Source organism: Drosophila suzukii, chromosome X (genome assembly GCF_043229965.1).
Source record: "Drosophila suzukii chromosome X, CBGP_Dsuzu_IsoJpt1.0, whole genome shotgun sequence".
NCBI lineage: Eukaryota > Metazoa > Arthropoda > Insecta > Diptera > Drosophilidae > Drosophila > Drosophila suzukii.
Window position 1 is genome coordinate 23,128,298 of NC_092084.1, and position 18,964 is coordinate 23,147,261.

Sequence of the window (18,964 nt, forward strand, 5' to 3'; positions counted from 1 at the left end):
CAGAAACATGTCTTTGGCATATTAATAAATAATATACCAGAATTCTCATGGGCATATTATCATCCACTCCCTGTCTTTTTGCCTCATTTATTATTTATATTATTTTATTGTGCATTACTTCGTTGACAAAATGTTGTTTTCACCACAGTCTAATATATGAACATTTTGCCAACAGGGATTCTTTCGTTTTCAACTAAGGAAATATTGCAAATTAAATTAACATCGCTTATGAATGGAATATCTTGTTGTTTGCACAAGGTTTTCTGTTTTTTACTGTTCCGAAATGTAATTATTACAAATATATCCTATTTATTTACATGTTTCGGAATCAGATTTCACAGATTAATACAATAACCTATTTTTGTCTCTGCAAAAAATTATGTCTATTGAATTTCTTTAAAGTGAAGCGTAAATATGATTAAATGTCGTTTTTCACACAGGCATTTAAGTAAACCATATTTACGCTTCAAGGTAATTATTGCTATTAAAAAAAGTTTTTATTTCAACGGAAAATTTTATTTTGAGCTATTTGTATTAATACTGATACGTTTTTATAGGCTCAGTTTAATATAATGGTAAAGTCTGGTTAAATAAATAAGAACACATAAATGTTTCTTTAAATCAAACTCATTTTAATGTAATTCATATTGAAATACAACGATATGTTTAAACAAAGGCTCCCATTCATTTAATTTTGTAGTCCCATTAAAAAAACAATCATTGTATTAAAAACAATTTAAAACATTCACAGGAAACTTTTATTTAATTTCCCCTCAACGTTTAAAAATGCAATTCAAAATCATGTATTCCATTTTAAGTGTTGTATCTCGAAATGGAATAATTTAAACTTAATTTAATGATAAACGCATGAATAAATTGCAATTATTTTATTAAAGTTGGGGGAAATTAATTTAGCTTAAGCTTGTGTAGGCGGCTTTATTATTTGTAAATTCCATTTAAATTGCCACAAAGGCGAGTGCAATGAATTTAAATGAATTTCGAGTTTGGTTTTAAATCGTTTTCCGATCGAATTCCGCATTTCCCAGCAAAATGGCTGTGTGTGGGCGGTGTTTAACCCATGCTGGCCCCACTCATTCTTACAAAACAAATATTTGCCATGTCACAAAGTTGCGAATACTTTTGCAGCCAGTTAAAATGAAAAAAAATGAAATAATAGTAAAAAAAAAGAATAGATAAATAAATCACAGCGAAGGACGACGATTTTGTTGTTGTTGATTGTTGATTTTTTAGTGGTGATTAATGCAATGTTAGTGTGTGTGTGTGTGTGTTGAGCAATTTTATGCACTTGCTGCTGGAATTTTCCTTCCTGGCTTTTCCACTCGCCTTTTTTCCTGCTGTTTGTTTTCTTTGTTGTTTGTGCAGCGCACGGTTTCATTAATTATTTATTTATTTGACTACTCACCCGCAGTTGTTGTTTTAGTTGTTGTGGTAGTAGTTGTGCTAGTTGTTGTTTTTGTTGTTTTTTTTTTTTTTTTGGTTTGTTGTTTGATAGTTGCCACAAATCAATCAAATACCCAACTCGAATATATATAAATCGGTTTGTTTATGGATCTATATATATTTAAGTATTTTCCTATAGACTTCGTTTCTTATTTTTCTTGGTTTCTTTTTCGCATTTCATATTGTTTTTTCTTTTTCTCAGTGCATCTATGATTTATGCCACACAACAAAATGCATTACTTTTGCCTCTCATGTCATGTGTAAATTATTAAATTTATTTCATAATTAATTTGCTTAAACATTTATTTATTGCCTCTGCCGTTTTGTTTAATCTGCCATTTATGATTTATTTAGCCAGGGAAATCAAGAAAAGAACAAAGGAAATGTTTGCAAAAACACACACACAAAAGGTATAGTAACAATAATTTAATGCAGTCGTTAAATACAAGTGTAAACATGTTGTTACAATTGTATCTTCTATAAACAATTACTAGGAAAGCAACAATTAATCTCTGCGGGTTTCGTTGAACAATAAAAAGTCTTGCACTTAATTCTTGGCGTTTTAAACACACATCTCAAATGTCAGATTGGAAAAAATATATTATGGACTTCCATAAGATGCCAAAAAAATACAATTCCCAGAATAATACCTGGCTGCTTAGCGGCTGTCGTTGCCTGCATCGATCTAAAAACCCGAGACTGCAATAATAATAACAATAATAAGCACCGTCTGAAGGTGGCAAATATTTATGCACATAAATCGACGCCGAATGTTGGTGGCCAAAAGTGTATTACACGCAAATTACATGCGCTAAGGAATAATCAAAGCAATTTTTAATTTTATTTCGTACAGCCAATGCATTTTTCAAACGAAAAATGCCTTTTGTTTATGCCATAAAAACGATGAAAAACGACCCAAAATGCTAAACAAAATGGTTCATGAATGAAAATCAACGGCCAGAAGTGAATGAGTGTCGCTCTCTGTGTCCATATATTTTCATTTTAGCCATTCTCTGGCTGATTTGTGATTTTGTATGACGCTTTAAACACATTACGAAAATCAACAAATAATGTTTATCGATTACATGAGCAGTGTGCTGCGCGTTTTGTTCCCCCCCGAATTTTCCTCGAATTTTTTTTTTTTGACATTTGGAAATGGACTTTGAGCCTTTGATTCAACAGCAAATCTCGGCTCTTTGAGCCAATCAGATTTGCATTAGCTTCAGTTGAAAGCTGAGCCTCACTCAATGGCTAAAGGAAAATGGAGGAAATCAAAGGGAAAGCGACAAATGAAAAGCCAAGTCGCCCTTGGACAGTATCTGAAAATCCGCGATGATAGAAGGCCTTGAATTTTGGGCCCAAAAAATCCGAAGAAGTATGTTTAAGCTTCTTAAATTACTTTATAAAGCGGGTAAAAAAATGTATGACAATTTATATTTTCTAATTAAATACTTCATATTATTTCTTGACCAATAAATGTATTCAAATATTTACGAAACATCCTGAATATCCTTTAATATAAGCCCTTAATGTCGCCAACAAAAATCCTGGCAAATACCACCAATTAAGCTGGACTTTATCGCATAACATCTCGCATTCCTTGGCCCAGCCTTTAATGCTGCAATTTCCATAAATATTTTTGCAGCATTTGCGAAATTCGCAGACATTTGCGGATCGCAATTCGCACCGCAGCTGCGGCCCAAGCGGCGTATGTGTAATATTTCTAATGCCCCAAAAGGCTGCGTTGCAGATGGCCAAATGAAATGCGCTTAAAATGCTCCAGCGCACACACGGCGTATGAGCAACATTTTTATAATTATGCGACGGCAGCTGCAAGTTAAACACACCAAATGCAATTAAGTGCTTGAAACGGTGTTTTCTTTTTCCCGTTTTAATTTCTTTTTTTTTTGGGAATTTCCCCGCTTTTCCCTTTCTTTAGTTTATATATTTTCGTTTTGGTTTTGTTTTTAGCTTGCCTTTCGTTTTCGTTTTTGGCTTTGTTTTGTTTTTTAATTAAAAATTGAAACTAAAGCGCCCAAGCAGCTTAAATATTTAACAAGTGAACAGGAATGGCGTGGGCCAGTGTGGGGTTAAAGGGTTGTGGTGGGAGGGGGGAAGTGGAGGGTTAAGGGACAACCCATGCAGAGACAATTAGAAATGCTTTTGGGGGCGGCTGGGGGGCGTGGCTGGCGCGTGTGGCAGCCAGTTTTTATGGGAAAAGAAATTCCATTTTATGGGAATGCCATTGCATACTTTCGGGAGTTGGCAAGTGCTAGGCGAGTACCACTTTTATAGGGTGTGAGCTGGGTCCTAAAGTATTTCGGCGACTGCTTTTCATTTTACCACATATTTTGTCACCACTATCTGCTGCTTAAGGGTTTTTTTTTGTGGATATTTTCTCCAAGGTTTTAGTTTGGTTTTTATCACAAAAAGATAATAGCCTTTTTTAATAATATAATATAATATTAAGATTAATTTAATACCTTAAAACGAAACTTTAAGGCAGGCTACAAAATAAAATGGCTATAAAAGCGTTTCTCCATTTTTTGTTTAGTTGAAGTTAGTACTTTACTTTATTTTTTAGAACTTTTACTAATGATTTTTTATTTTTCACAGAGCTTAAACCATTTTCTAGTTATTAAAATATATTTAAACTATTAATTCCAATCACTAATAACTCCGTTTTTTGTCTGTTTTGAAAAACATTATTAACCAAATAAAGTAACCACTTGTCAAGATTTTCCCATCTACACCCACACAAAACGCTCAATTACAGGGTACATTTGAACCTAATCCTTTGAATGCCCTAATGGCATGATGCCCGGCAAGCATTTGTAATTAATTTGGCACAGGCACAGGCTTAGTTTTTTGTTTGTCGAACAAAGCAAATCGCCGGGGAGCACACACATGCAACGCTGGCGGCGCTGGGAAAATCGAGGAAAATTCACGGGGGGGAAAACGCTGAGGTGCGACTGAAACATTCGGGGAATGAACACTTTAAGCCCAAATGGTTTCATTCCGGGGGCAAACAGCAAGCGGATTGAGCCATGGTCCATTCCCACAGCCGATGCTGTCTGATTGCGGCCAGGTGCTAAGCCGATTTGGTTGCTGAATAGGCTTACACTATTTAATTTGCCATCAAACTATTGCCAAAGGGTTTGTTTTTGGCCAGTTTTTGAGCTTACTTATAATTAAATAATTGGATACTTTAAAGAACTTGAGAATGCAAGGACAACCCCTTTAAATGGGATCAAAACTTTGACTCGGACTTAGAGTTTTGAAAATAAATAACCACTAGTTAATTTTTCAATTTATTTAATTTATCAATTATTAAAATCTTTTATAACAATTTTTTAACACTAAAAGCAGCTATGAAATTTGCCTTTTAGAAAATTCATAAAGCACTTTAAATCACTTAAAATTTGTTATACATCCTATATTAAATGTATCGGCAGGAATGACTTTAAGTCAATAAAGAAGCAAAATAGAAACAAACTTTCCGAATAAAATTCAAGGACTTCGAAATCATTTCAAAAATGGCTTACTATAAAATAACTGAAGCTGAAACTTAGGCCTTTAAAATACTTCCATATATATATATCATAAATTTAAATGTTTTTTCAGCCATATTTAAATAAATTTAACCAATTTTCACAGACACTGGCAAAGACTTCCAAGAAATTTCGAATATATTTTAGAAAACTCTCATGGCCTTTGCATCAAAATTTAACAGCAATTTGAGTGCTTTTTAAAACGACTTTTTTATAGGGTATTTCATCAATTACGCATTCATTTGTGTTATTTAAGATAAATGTTTTGAAGCACTTAAAAAAATACATCAGAACAACTGGGAAATTCGAACTTTTCCAATGAAATTTTGTTTTACATTCGATCACCGAAAAAAAATGGGTTAACCAAAACTCACAGCAGGAATTGTTCTTAATTTTTGTATTACAATTTCAAAAATGTCTTTAAAAATTTGGTTTTTAGACCCGCGCCAAATGCCAAGACGACGAGAAATTTTCCCAGATTTTCCCCTGTTTTCTTTCTATTATTTTTTCGCTAGTGGAGCACGTCGTGCCGTCGGCAAAGCTGAACGAGAACTGAAATCAGAATCAGAAAATGCGTTGGACGATGCCGAAAGGCGAGAAGCGAAACGAAGTGAGTCGAAGTGCGGCTAAAGGAGAGCGGTCACCATTTTCCCGCTTTTCCGACCATCTCGCATGCGAGATTTTCCTTGGCGCGCTGGGAAATTCTCAGGGCGCAACGAATTTCCCTTGTGACGCAGCAAACGAAAGCGAATCTGTAGGTTCGGCTGGCGTTTTCATCTGGGCCGATTTTCTATTTGGCCAGAGAGAGAGCATCACTCGGTCTCGCCTTTCTTTGGCCAAAAATGTGGGCCTACCTGTTGCTTAGCAACTCGGCCAAAAGCGAGGAACTGGTAGCTGGGAGCTGGCATTTCGCGGATTGGCTTGGGGTAGGCAGTAAAGCACTCATTATTCCATTGTCGTGGTGCCAAAAAAAAGTTTGACTCTCGCAGCCCAGCCAGCTGTTGCCAATAAAACAATCCAATCGTGGATAATGAATATGAGTTCATTTTTAAAATCATTTTTAAGCCTTAATGAGGCTGTATATTTTATAACAAACTGTAACAGTAACATAAATCAATCCAAATTGGTTAGGCTGCCTTTCCTTAATACAACAAATAAAAACTCCAACTGGTCTTTTCAGTTCGAAGGTAATGCTACTCCAAGTTTTCTGACCCACTAATTGTTATTTTTTTTAAATTAATTATTAATTTTTTATTTTGTTTTTAGATAGTACATATGGTGCGAAATAACATAATAAATAACAAATAAACAAATTCTCAATTACCTACCAAAAATATACAGAATAAATTAAAAAATAATAAATACCCAATTGCCTGCCTTTCTCTGCGCTTCTCATTCCGGCAGTTAAGCTCCTACTCATATCACTTGCTATCATGTTTCTCTGGAGTATTTACAGCAAATTACTAGGCACTTAATTGATTCGTGTGCAGAAAATAAGAGACAGGGGGGGGGCACTCAAATGGTTTATAATTCCCCAGCTGGTTTTCGAATTACTGACTGCAATTGATTCGCCAACCAGCGTATGGGCCCCCTCTTGAATGCTATCATCGGTAGCTCATTTACATGCGAATTTGCCAAATGTCATTTGGATATTTTGACAGTCGAAGGCAGCTGAAGTGAGCATACGAAAACAAGGAGCCATATGTTTGCACAGGCACGAAAGTGGGACACTTTCCCAATCCCTCTTATTCCTATATCCTGACCCTCTTCAAGTGCCAAAGAAGTCTGGCCCGAAATGATAATATTTTCTACAATGAAAATTGTGCTTCCAAAGAAAATCTTCTTAATATTTTATTTGGTATTACCAATTTAATAAATTATATTATTTACTTTTTTAGTCTATAGGTTAATTTTTACAAGCCACCTATTTTAATTTAAAAATCGTGTAGCTATAATTATAATATATTATAACAAAATAATAGGTTACTATTAAAATCCTTTATTTTAATTATTTTCGAAACTTAGAAATATTTATCTAATATAGTGAAACGATATCTCTCTTTAATATCTTAAGTTTTTTTAATGGCAGTGGTATAAACAAAACTATCACGAAAAGCAAGAGTAAGACTAAGAATGGCAAATGCCACTCAACACTCAACATGCCAAATACAAACACAGAACTGAAACAAGAACAAGGTGGTAAAAGGGGGCGTCGAAGGGGCGTGTCTTTGGTTGTCTGGAAGGGGAATCCCAGGGCATATTGAAGGCAGCAGAAGTGTAAACAGGAAACGTGATATTTGACAGATGAGTGTAGATATTTAGATACCAACATAAATACTACTTATGCCTTGAGAAACCACCCTGTGCAACCATTCGTTGTCTCAGCCCCCATAGATCCCGCCCAATCCCTAAATCTTCAGCCCCCTTTTCTACACTGGCAAAAAGTACCGAGTGCTTTTAATAATTAATTGCAAAAATACTACAAATGTAATTAAGTTTTAAAAAATGTTTTTATGACAGTATAATCTGATGGCATAAAAAAGTATATCGCTTTAAATAAAATTTTAAATATAAAACAAATATAGTTGCCTTAAAGCCATATAATTAAATAATTTTAATAAGGGAAGTATAAATATGTTCATAATATATTTGAAAATAATTTCTATATGACAAAATATTTAAAAAAGGACTTGAAATAATTCATATTCATAGGGTATTATAATTTCAATATAACAAATTATTTAAACATTTGACTAGCATAAAAAATTCGTTTTTTATCATTAGTTGTAAATTCTTGAATTTGACATTTCCCACAACTAGATATATCTTTGTCGCAGTGCACCGAATTCTCCAGTGTTTGCCGACTCCTCCGCAGTCAGTGTCTCTGGTGTCTTATTGATTTTCTGCTATAGCTTTCACTTGCCGCAATTTGAAGTGCCACACACAGATACTCACGCACACAGACACTTACACAGGCACGCAATAAAACGAAAATGAGATGAAAACGGAGGCACCAAGAAGGCAACGAAAGGAAGCAGCCACAAAGAGAGACATGATGCGAAAAGAATCGAATAGAAGTAAATATTATGATGGATTAATGCTTTTCCAACCCATGCTATTGCAACTAAAAGTATGCTAATACTTATTATACTTATAATCTAAGTGATAGAATAATCTTAAATACCAATATTTTTATTCTTCTTTAGATAACTCAATCTTTTCATAATAAACATTATTTAAGTCCACGTATTAATGTTCATTTTTTGTAGAAAAGCCAACATAATTCATAAATTTGAGGATCAAATAATTATAATAATAAATAACTATATTAATTTTAACAAGCAAAAGAATATTTTTGGTAATACCAACCTTTGAGTACTATTTGTAAACGTCGAAACATTTTCGACAGTATATGTTTCATTGTTTTACCACTTTATCTGCACATACAAAACCAATTTGGTTCCCTTTGCCACTCGGGCGTATGCTTGATAAAATCCATCGAGCGCCGAAACCGCACGGAAAGCAAACCACAGTGAAAGCCCGCCACAGAAGGACGCAGAATATCTGATTTTCCTTTAGCGATTTTCCACAGCACTTGAGGAGAACTCGAATCTATTGTATACTTTTGCGGGCTGTGACAAATGTTGAAGAGCTCGCTTAACCGGAAATTAATCAATAAAACCGCTTTGACTGTGGCCGACAAAGTCATATATCCTCAGACCCCGGTTCTCAAAGGGGTCTGTGGTTACAAAGTGTTTAATCGAACCGAAGTAAACTAATTAGTTCACAATTAATTACTAGGATTTGGATTTATGAATTTAAGGTATGTAATGGATTCATTTATGGTGATTTTAAGCCATTATAAGGCTTTGGTAATCTTTCTACTTGGCTAATCAAAAAATATTTAATTCAATAAGTATCTTTAAGAAATGCTATAAGCTTATTTGATTATGAAAAAATTATATAGTGTTATTTAAGCCACATATAAAGTAATTTCCCATAATAAAAGTACCCAATAAATAAATACAATAAATTAAAAAATAATTAATCAGTTCAATTCATATTAAATAACCATAATTAATCACTGACGAAGTAAAGAACAATTTATTGTTCACTTCTGTTATTTCACACTAGAGTGCTTTTATTGGCCCTCCCAAATAGTTAATTATAAATTCCGTATACCCACCATGGTGAATTAAAATATATAAATATTTAAATCACAATACCCACTGATAAAAAGAATATTTATGGTATATGAAACAAGTATTCATTTATCTCCCCGTCAATTGCGCACTTGATATTTAATGACTGACAGATTTCCATTCAGGAGCACCCTCTCTTTTCTGATTTTATATTTCACAGCGAAACAAAGAAAATACTTTAAAAAAATGGGTATATATAAAACGTACGATAACGAGCGAAAAAAGGAGAAATAGGTAAGAAAAATATGATATGGAAATGAGTTTGCATTTTACTCACAGTCATAATAGTCGTATCGATCCGCTTCGCTGGGATTATTGCTGCCCATGATTTTGCCAAAAACTGTGGATGAAGAAAAAAGACGACAGTCGGGGTGAAAAAACAAGAAAACGATTTAAGACCGGCGTCCAAAGGGTTAACAACAACGTGGACAGCAATAACAAAACGAGGGAAATCACAGCCATTCAATTAAAATCGCTGACACAGAGTCAAAGTGATGGTGGACTGAGGAAAATGGGGCAGGGGAAAGCGGGAAAATCGAAGTGAAGCTGGCGGAGATTGGGGCAAATGAAAATAGACGTTAAAAGGCTTAAATGGAAATGCAGTTTAAGCAATAGACATTTTTTTTGGTTGATGGAAGGAAATAAATTTTTTTAGCTTGGTTAAAATATTTAAGTCAAAGTGAAAAAAAAAAAAAAATATGTCAATAAAAAAAATATTTAATATTTATTTTCTTAAGTGATAATAATAATAATTATTTTTGTATCTATTTAAAGATGCTATTGCCAAGTCTTATATTTCAATATTTAAAAGAAACCGTATGTACCTTTTAGGAAGATATACGAACTAGCTGTATTTAAAATGTATAAAGTACACTTTTATTATTATTATAAATATGTTTTCCTTTTCTACTTATTATTAAAAATTAGGATCTTAAATAATCTACCATTAAAAGATGTTTTAAAAGTTTTACTATCTCAATTAAATATGAATAGGAATATTCCTAGACTGAAAAACAGAATAAACACTTTTAAAAAATAAAAAAAAATTAAAAATATTTTTGGAAATAAATATAATTTTGTCCAGTGTTGGAAAGTAAATGTTTTTTAATCGCTTAAAAAATACTATTTTTTGGCAACTACTCACGTTTGGCGAAGGTCCTGCGGACGCGCAGCAGGCAGGATCGCGAGCGGGACAGGCGGACGAGGTCCTCCGGATGCGATCCGTTCTGGATGCAGATGATCGGCGCCAAGGGCGCGATGCGGCAGTGACTGCGACTGTGACTGCGACTGCGACGTCGTCGTTCCAGCAATGGAATGGCCACGAAATTCGACGCCGGCTGCAGTTGCAGTTGTTGTTGTTGCTGCTGATGCTGCTGTTGCTGCAGTTCCACTGCACCGATTTCCGTTTCCGGTTCACCGCTATTGTGGTGGTTATTATTGGTAGTACTGTTGCTATTATTATTATTGTTTATGTTGCTGGTACTGATGATGGTTACGACATTGACTGTTGGCTCCCTTGCGGCTAAAATAAAATTCCATGCAATCAGTATAAAGCAATTCAACGAAAAAATGTTAATCGGTAAATAGAAAAACTTTCCGTGGTTTTTCATTCAATTTTAATCCACACACTCTTTTTATTGAGTATCAACATTATTCCAAGTCTTATATGATATAAAAACAAGTAACTTTTTTAAAACAACATTTAATAAATTTCAAAAATAATGACCTTTCTGATATAAAGAGTTTTTGAAACTACATAATTCGTCCTTAACCTAAAAAATTTCTTACGTCTACCTAATTAATTTTGCATATTATTTATTTAACATAAAGAGAAGAGTACTTTTTCCAAATGGAAATGTGTTATGTGCCAGCGGGATTTGTGTGTTTGACAAATTTATCCTAAGCTTTTCCGTTTCTTCTTTCTCACACATCATCTCGTAAATCATTTCTATGTATGCCCCAGCGGGGGAAAATGCATTCAAGGTTGAATAGTGGGTGGGGTTACATTTTCCCAACGCCCCACGATGGCTGCCATGTACCTGTCAATGGAATCGAATTTGTGTAGCTGCTTCAAATGCATTTGAGTGCTGGAAAATGGATAACAAAATGCAATTTGAGCAGCTTACGCTCAGCCAGTGTTGGACAAATTGAAAAAGAGTGCTTGCAAATGGGCTAAAATGGCTTGCATAATTTCTCAGAAGTTCTTGATGGGGTACATTAGCTTTAACAAAACACACTGAAATGGTAAATAATAGTCGCCTTTCTGCGTGGAAAATCAATCAATCAAAGAGCTGCCAGCTAATTAAGTGTTGAAAAGCAAACAAGCAAGCCAAAAGTGCTCTACAAATACGAATACCCAAAACGAATCTCAGCTCACTCACTTATCATCTCAACAGCTTGGACAGCCCTTTTCCATTTGCCTCAAATGCAATTCATTTGATTTATTTGCCCTGCCAGCTGCTTAGCTATTTTCAAGTTGTAAGGGAGCTGAAATAGTGGGGGGGGGGGCCAACTTGAATCGGGGGTAAAGTTGGGAAGTTACGGGGACTTTCAGCTTGCAAGTGAGAAAAACACACATACATTTCGAGCTTCTTGGGTGCTCAGAAAAAGAACAGAGTCTCAGAAAGAGGGGGGGGGGGGGGATATAAGTTCAAATTTTTTGTATTATTTTTTTTTAAGTACTTTAAAAATTAACTATCTGAGGGAAGCTCGTCTAATTTCTTTGGACCAAATTGCTCCATTTAACAGCTGATTTTGGTAGAAATATCCAAATTAGGCAATCAATAATTTTAATAGGTATATTTCTTTATATTTGAGGAACGAATTGCTCCTTTTAACCTCTGATTTTGGTTCAAATACTCATATTGAACAAGCATAGAACTAATTTTTAGTAGCTCCTTCAATAAAAAATACCCCCTTTGAACAACGCCCCTGTTGCCTCGACTCGGCTGGCTAATTTCTGGCTCCTGGCCAACTGCAGTTGGCTCATCTTTGTGGCAGGGTGAGGTCTTGTTGCTCCTCCGATCTCGGTGTCGTCGGTCGTGTTTATTTGTTGCATATTTCGAACTGTGGTCCAAGTGCCAACAAATGTCGCACACGACACAATAGCCACAATGGCCACTCAACAGGCTGGGCGTGGCAAACCGAATATAATACATTAAAAAAATAGAAGAATATTCAGCAAATGCATTTTCCCTGGAATATGATTCATATGGCTCATTTACAATTTCGATTCACTGAAATCATAAATAAGATTGGTTTATTTGCCATGAAAACCCACTCAATTAATTGCATTTCTGTGGCACTTTTAATGCACTATTTCGTGAGTCGTTAATTTTGTGTTTCCAGATCTTGCGTATGCCAAATGCAATTAGAATAATTGTTATTGTGATTATTGGCACAAAGCACTGGGAATCGTAAATTTGCGCACCATTAAAAATTGGACAGAAAACTATTAACGAGCTAACAGTTTGAATGTTGTCAAGTTTATAAAAATAGCACAAAGCAAATTTTTAATAAACGACATTACTTACATAAAATCAAAGTGAAAAGTAAATTCAGGAAATGGTATATTAGGCCATTATTTTCTAAAGTGTATTATCAAAATTCTAAATTGGTCTTTTAAAATATACATTTTTTATACAAAACGTACAATATATGGTTTTTGCTAAGGTCTTGTATGGAAATCTATTTATTTCGGTTATATTTGAGCTTGGAAAACTATGTAAACTTATGAAATATTTAATTTAAATATATTTTCCAGTCATGAACTTAATTTATCCAAACGAATTGTTTGCTAAAATTTGCAAGCCCCAAAAGTATACTTTCGAAAACCCAATCCGTTTTTTGCAACCAAAACAAACATATTTTAAACTTGCCCCAAAATAAAAACATTTTCCAGACCGTTCGCGAAAAAAACGCTAGACAGCGTAATATGTATGTATAAATATTTGCATTGGCAAAAAAAATATTATTGTTAAGAATGTAGCTTGGTAAACAAGTAATTTTATAACCAAACATAAGCAAAGCGATCATTTAAAAACGATCCTTACAAAAACTCATAAAATCGCAAACGAGACGCCAGATAAAAAATATTTATATTAATGATATGCATAAATACCCCGCCGCCTTGTAAGATCCAATTCTTAGGATCGGCGCGAAATATGTTTATGACGAGAAACGGAACGCAATCTAAACAAAATCGTCGTTTGCAATAGGAACATGTTCCAGACATTGTTTAGATCACTAGTTTTTGGTCTTCGGCTTTCAAGTTTTCAGCCTTCTGGCAATTGCAATTTGATGGATAAACTACACTGATCAGTCGTAAATTGTCCCGACCGAAGGTCACTCCATTTGCGGATATAGCTACATAATTCCGGGCAAGATTTATTACCTCGCGGGTTATCAATCCAAAAGGTAATTGCATTGAGAGCCATCTAATTCATTGGAAACAAAGGGTATTTGAACAGTGTGGGCGAAAGTTCTGCTTAATTTATTTCAAATTTTCCAAAGTCATAAATTTTTTCGCGGCTTCTGTAGTCCAAATATTGACTATACTGTATTAGGAGATTGCTTTTAAACATTCCAAAGGTATACAAAACAATTTTTTGTTAAGCTTTACAGTGATATAACATACCATTATTTTTTAATAATTTATTAACTAAGTTTATTTAAGAGAAATATCTTTTGAAATAAATATAAAACTGCAAACATGTGTATTGTGATCTAATTTTTGTATATTCCCAAACATTTTGGTAAACAATCAAAGTAATAAAAGGGTAATAAAATATTTTTAAAAATTTTCCAGATCTAATTCAGCTATGGAAAATCACAGTGACCTCGTCACACATTTTCCTTTTTCCAGGAAAAACCATTTCCCTGCAGCACAGTGTTTGTTTTTGCATCTGTCATTGCCCCCATTTCTACCTTCTGCAGCATTGCAAATCGATCAAACAGCAGTGGGCTGAGATTGAGATTGAAATTTTTGGGGCAGTGCGGTCTGACAGTTAAATGAACACATTTCACATATCACATTTTCCCGCACATTTTCCCTCCCTTGCACGAGACTAAGATAATAAACAATAATAACACACAGATACGCACGGGGGAAAACTTGGCAAATTGTTTTTCCAAAAAAACATACGATCCTGTTGTTTTTCTTCGGACAATTTCCGTTTTCGATCGAGCAAATCTTGTTCCGTTCAGTGAAACGAAGAGAGTCATTAAAATTGGAAAACATCAAAGATATTGGAGGGGTTCTTGATAATTTTCAAACTTTTTACGAGAATAAAGTGGGTGGTAGGCAAACAGCTTTTGAAAACCCGATTCTGGGTATTGAATATTTATGAAATTCTATAAAGTGTATATACACTACATCCTATATTATAGAAAATTACGTCTTATATAGTAAAAATTTGTGATATCAATCTAAGCAATAAAGTTTTTGAACAGATATAAAGCATTTCGTGCAACTAAATATCCACGATTTATGTACAGCTCCACAGATTTTCTTTTTTTTCAGAGCAAATCAAATATTTGGTTAGCTTTTTAAGACCAGAACACATGTTGCTCTAGGCCAATTAATGGTCGGAAAAGTTTCACTGAGGTGTTTTAGATGATATTAACATTAACAAATATTTATTTATTCAGTTTTGATAATCGCACTATATAGCTGCGATTATATTTGGTATGGGGCCATGTGATGCCTTTTTTTTTGTGGGGCTCCAAATCTATTTCCAAATGTGAAACGCAGGCCATTTGAGGCGCCATGGGTGGTCATACTTCTTTGGTGTTAAGGAAAACTCTTTTCCTTTTCCTTGCTGTTTTCATTTTTTTTCTGTATTTCTTATATTTGTATATGGCTTTGATGTTGGCAGGTGGCATTGGCAAACCAGCGGCAGTATAAAGTATAAATGGAAGTGCATTTGAAAACGAAATTAATTAAATTTCTCATCCCATTCCGGGATGTCGAAATTGCTGGACAAACAAACTAAAATTCGCCCCAGGAAATTTCCCCTCCTATTTTGTGGGCAAACACAACATTTCGGATGCAAACTTAAAATCAAACAAATACGAAAACAATTGATCAAATTCAAATTAAAACCGCTGACTGCGAGAGTTTTCATTCAAAATGTTGTTTATCTGGCGATTTTCTTTGTTTTGCATTTGGACAAGTAAATGGATAAATATAGACCATAAAGATAAAATACTACACAATTTTGAAGGGGGAACCCAATCAATCGGAAGAGCAATATATGGCTATAGTCGAAGGTTTAGTACCCTTAAAACTTTAGATAAAAATATTTGAATGTATATTTGTCTTTGTTAAATGTAGAGTATATTTTAAAATTTGTGCAACTAAAAAATACTTATAAACGTGAACTATCCAAAATATTTTAATTGTAGCACTTTACAATTCATTCAATTTAAAAATAAGGAATAATAAATAAGAGAGAGATCGATTTATTAACAATTACTTTTCAAATTCCCAAAATTAATGCCAAATATATTGAAATAAAAACTTACAGATGTCCACAACATCCGATGGCGCCTCCATTTCCATGACATCCAGTACTTCCGGCATTTTGGCAACACACTTTTCGATTTTCTGTTTATTTACGATTATTTTCATGTGCTGGCAAAACTCCCTTTACAATCCAAAAATTATTCACTGCGCACACATTGCAGGTGTTTCTTTTTCTGGCCCGCAGTTGACTGCATTTGAAAAGGCTAAAATTAGTTTTAGACCAAGACCAAAACAAATCCAAAATACCAACAGAAAATAAATTGAAAAAAAAAATCAAGCGTTTATATTACACACACTGACCACTGAGCCAAAACTATTCAAAATGTAATGACATAAGAAATGATTATTGTAATAAGCCAACACAGGGTAAAAAAAATTACACTTAAAAATGTCTTTAAATTTTGTCAATACTTTTCATTACACTAACTAAAATTACACTTAAAAATGTCTTTAAATTTTCTAAATACTTTTATTTGATTGCTAATTTAAACTTTTTTTCACTCCACTCAATTTTAAAGCATTTAGCCTTAATTTATGTATTAAAGTGCAGCCAAAAAGGTGTCGGAAATATGCATAGATCTCGAGGATTTCCCGGACTTTCGATCACGTCTGTTTGCACTGACGGTTGTCCGGTTAATGTTTTCTTTTACTTTCCATTTCGTGATTTGGCTTTGGCTTTAGCCCCAGATTCAATTGCTCTCAAACTGGAATATTTGCGTGGGTGAAATACCCAAGGAAAAGCGGAAAATTCGGGAGAGAAACAGCTGAGAGCACTCGGTGATCGGTCGGTTTTCCTTCGGTTCCGCTCGGCTGACTGCCGAGATGGAAAATGAGATTCTCCACTCTCAAGAGAGAAAAAGAAAACTGCAGGAATGTAACTTACTCCAAACAAGCAGATCGTTTGCACATGAAATAGCAAACATAGGATCGATACAGTGTATTTTCGATATTAGAAAACCCTTCTTAAAAACTTGAACTTATACATTTTATGTAATTAGTTATATTTTAAAAATTAATCGTTTTCTTAGTTTTCAATAATAACTTTAACAATACTAAAATTTATTTAAAATAAATAAAGGAGAAAAAAAATTTGCTTAAAATTGTATATATAATAATATTTAATATTTTATTAAGCAATTCAAATTTTCTAAAAATTTTTTACTTTAAATTCAAATAACAAAAACATCTCCCAATTGCCATATTAACAAATTATTTTAGTCGTCTTTTAACTAAATATTTTATCATTTTTTATATGACTTTATTTCTATTGATAGAACAATTTTTGCATATTATGAAGAAAATTTAGCTATCTGAGATTTAAATACACTCTTTGCGTATGAAACATTTTCCTATCTATGTAACAACATAAATATCTCTACGACTTTTATTCGAGTGACATAATTTGTTCCTCCTTCTCCATTTTATGTCAAAAAATTGCAATCAATTCACATTTGCAGTTGACAAGTCAATGACAACGCCAACGTTAAATGGCAAATTGAAAACTATAAAATTTGCAGATAGAAAGATACAAAATTTACACACACCCACTGAGAAACTAAGAGAGATGCATACTATTTTAAGAGAGGGAGAGTCGTCAGTTTTCCCCAGCTTTTCCCTGGATTTCCATCTGCAGGTGCATCAGTCGATCGCCAACTGTTTGTTTTGTTGTCTGCGGTTTTCACTACGGAATTTCAATTACAGCCAAATGCTAGAAACTTGTTGGCCTGTCATTTCATTTGCCCTCTTTAATTTTGTGAATAGTTAAGCCGAGGTATGTCAAGCTGAAAATTGGCTACTATGACATTTATGCGCAGCTATGAATGCCAAGAACACTCAAAAAAATTAAGGAAAAAAATTAACTAACTAACTAGACAACCCACAGAAATATTACAATTTGTGTAATAGGTTGTGGACATTTTTATTAGTCGGTTTGAAACTCACAATTTTTAAATTCCATTGGTCGAAATAAGAACTCGTTTAACAATATTAACAATTTAAAAAGAATCAAGCATTTGCTTTTCTTAAATATTTTACCATTTACAGTCTTTGGAAAATGGAGAACTTTCTTTGTCGATAATTTCGACTTGAATTTCAGATGTAGTACACCAAGAAAGAAAAATAGCTCATTTCTGTTTTTATAGTGAAATGAATATCTGAAATATTTTAGAACCACCACATTAATTTTTTTTAAGTGTACAGGTGAAGGCAAACTACACATTGACCTGTCAGTAGTTATAACAGATAGTCATGATAAAAGCCATTGGTCAGAAAGATACATTTGTTTTTAATTTTACATTTGATAAAAACTGACATTGAACTTGGAATTTCAAGGCCACTGCAAAATTGCTTTTGTTCAGATGAGCAAAAAGGGAATTTTGTTAGTGTAACATGAAAAAAATTCTAAAAAAAAAAAACACACCAACTTTATTTAACATTATTCATAGAAAATAAATAGATTTTAAAGCTAGATAACGTATGGAAATTTGAGGTTTAAGTCCTACTTCTAGTTCAACATGCATACGAGAAAATTACCCGAATATTTATAATTTATCCAAACTTATCAAGCAATTTTATCCAATAATTCCTTTCTTAAAAGCAAATATTGCCTTTGGACTTTCGCAAGAAATACCAGATGGTATGATAAATCGTGTTCCATATAGCCCATAGGGTTTGAAATATTTATCGCTTCGATCCCATATCGCTTTGTCAGATCCCCACTTCCCACTCCCATTTCGAATCACATTTCCCAATCCGATTACGCCGCAAATAATTGCCGCATTAATTATTATGATTGGCAATTAAGTTTAACGCCGGTGGGCGTGGCCCCGCCCACACTCACAGGAGGTGTCAAAATGGCTTCGTGTGAAGTCAGCAGGGCAGATTCAATAATTTCCTTAAATACATTAGTGCCTGTTGATATGGCAATGCGAGACCAAAAAAAAACAAGGAAGAACGCTATAGTCGAGTACCTCGACTATCAGATACCCGTTACTCAGCTATATGGAGATATGCAAGCAGCAAAGAGAGATTAAAATGCGCCACCTACCGGCGGTATACAGATTTAAGAGTTATGGGCGTTAGAGTGGGCGTGGCAAATTTTTTTTTTTTGGATCAATCGATAGGTATCGACGAGACCAATACATTTCAGTTAAAATTTTTTATCTAGCATGAAAATTGTGGGCGTCACAGGTTTTCGCGGTTTGTGAGCGTTAAAGTGGGCGTGG

At 33.9% G+C, this 18,964-nt stretch overlaps 1 protein-coding gene across 12 annotated transcripts in view; it reads right to left on the minus strand.

Moving 5' to 3' along the window:
• The window catches only part of LOC108004719 (uncharacterized), an 86,972-nt gene extending 70,599 nt beyond the window's left edge, over window positions 1-16,373 (minus strand). For 6 of the 12 annotated variants that reach the window (XR_005014902.3, XR_005014901.3, XR_005014900.3 and 3 more), the window contains exons 1-2: window positions 5,387-5,554; window positions 1,424-1,668 (exon numbers count right to left, since the gene is read on the minus strand). The gene's annotated coding sequence lies outside the window, so the exon portion shown is untranslated. Of the gene's footprint in view, window positions 1-1,423; window positions 1,679-5,386; window positions 5,555-9,491; window positions 9,555-10,358; window positions 10,737-15,739; window positions 16,002-16,207 lie in introns of those variants that run through there. The other 6 variants (XR_001767252.4, XR_005014903.3, XR_005014904.3 and 3 more) reach the window with 6 other exon arrangements.
• Window positions 16,374-18,964: the final 2,591 nt, after the last annotated feature.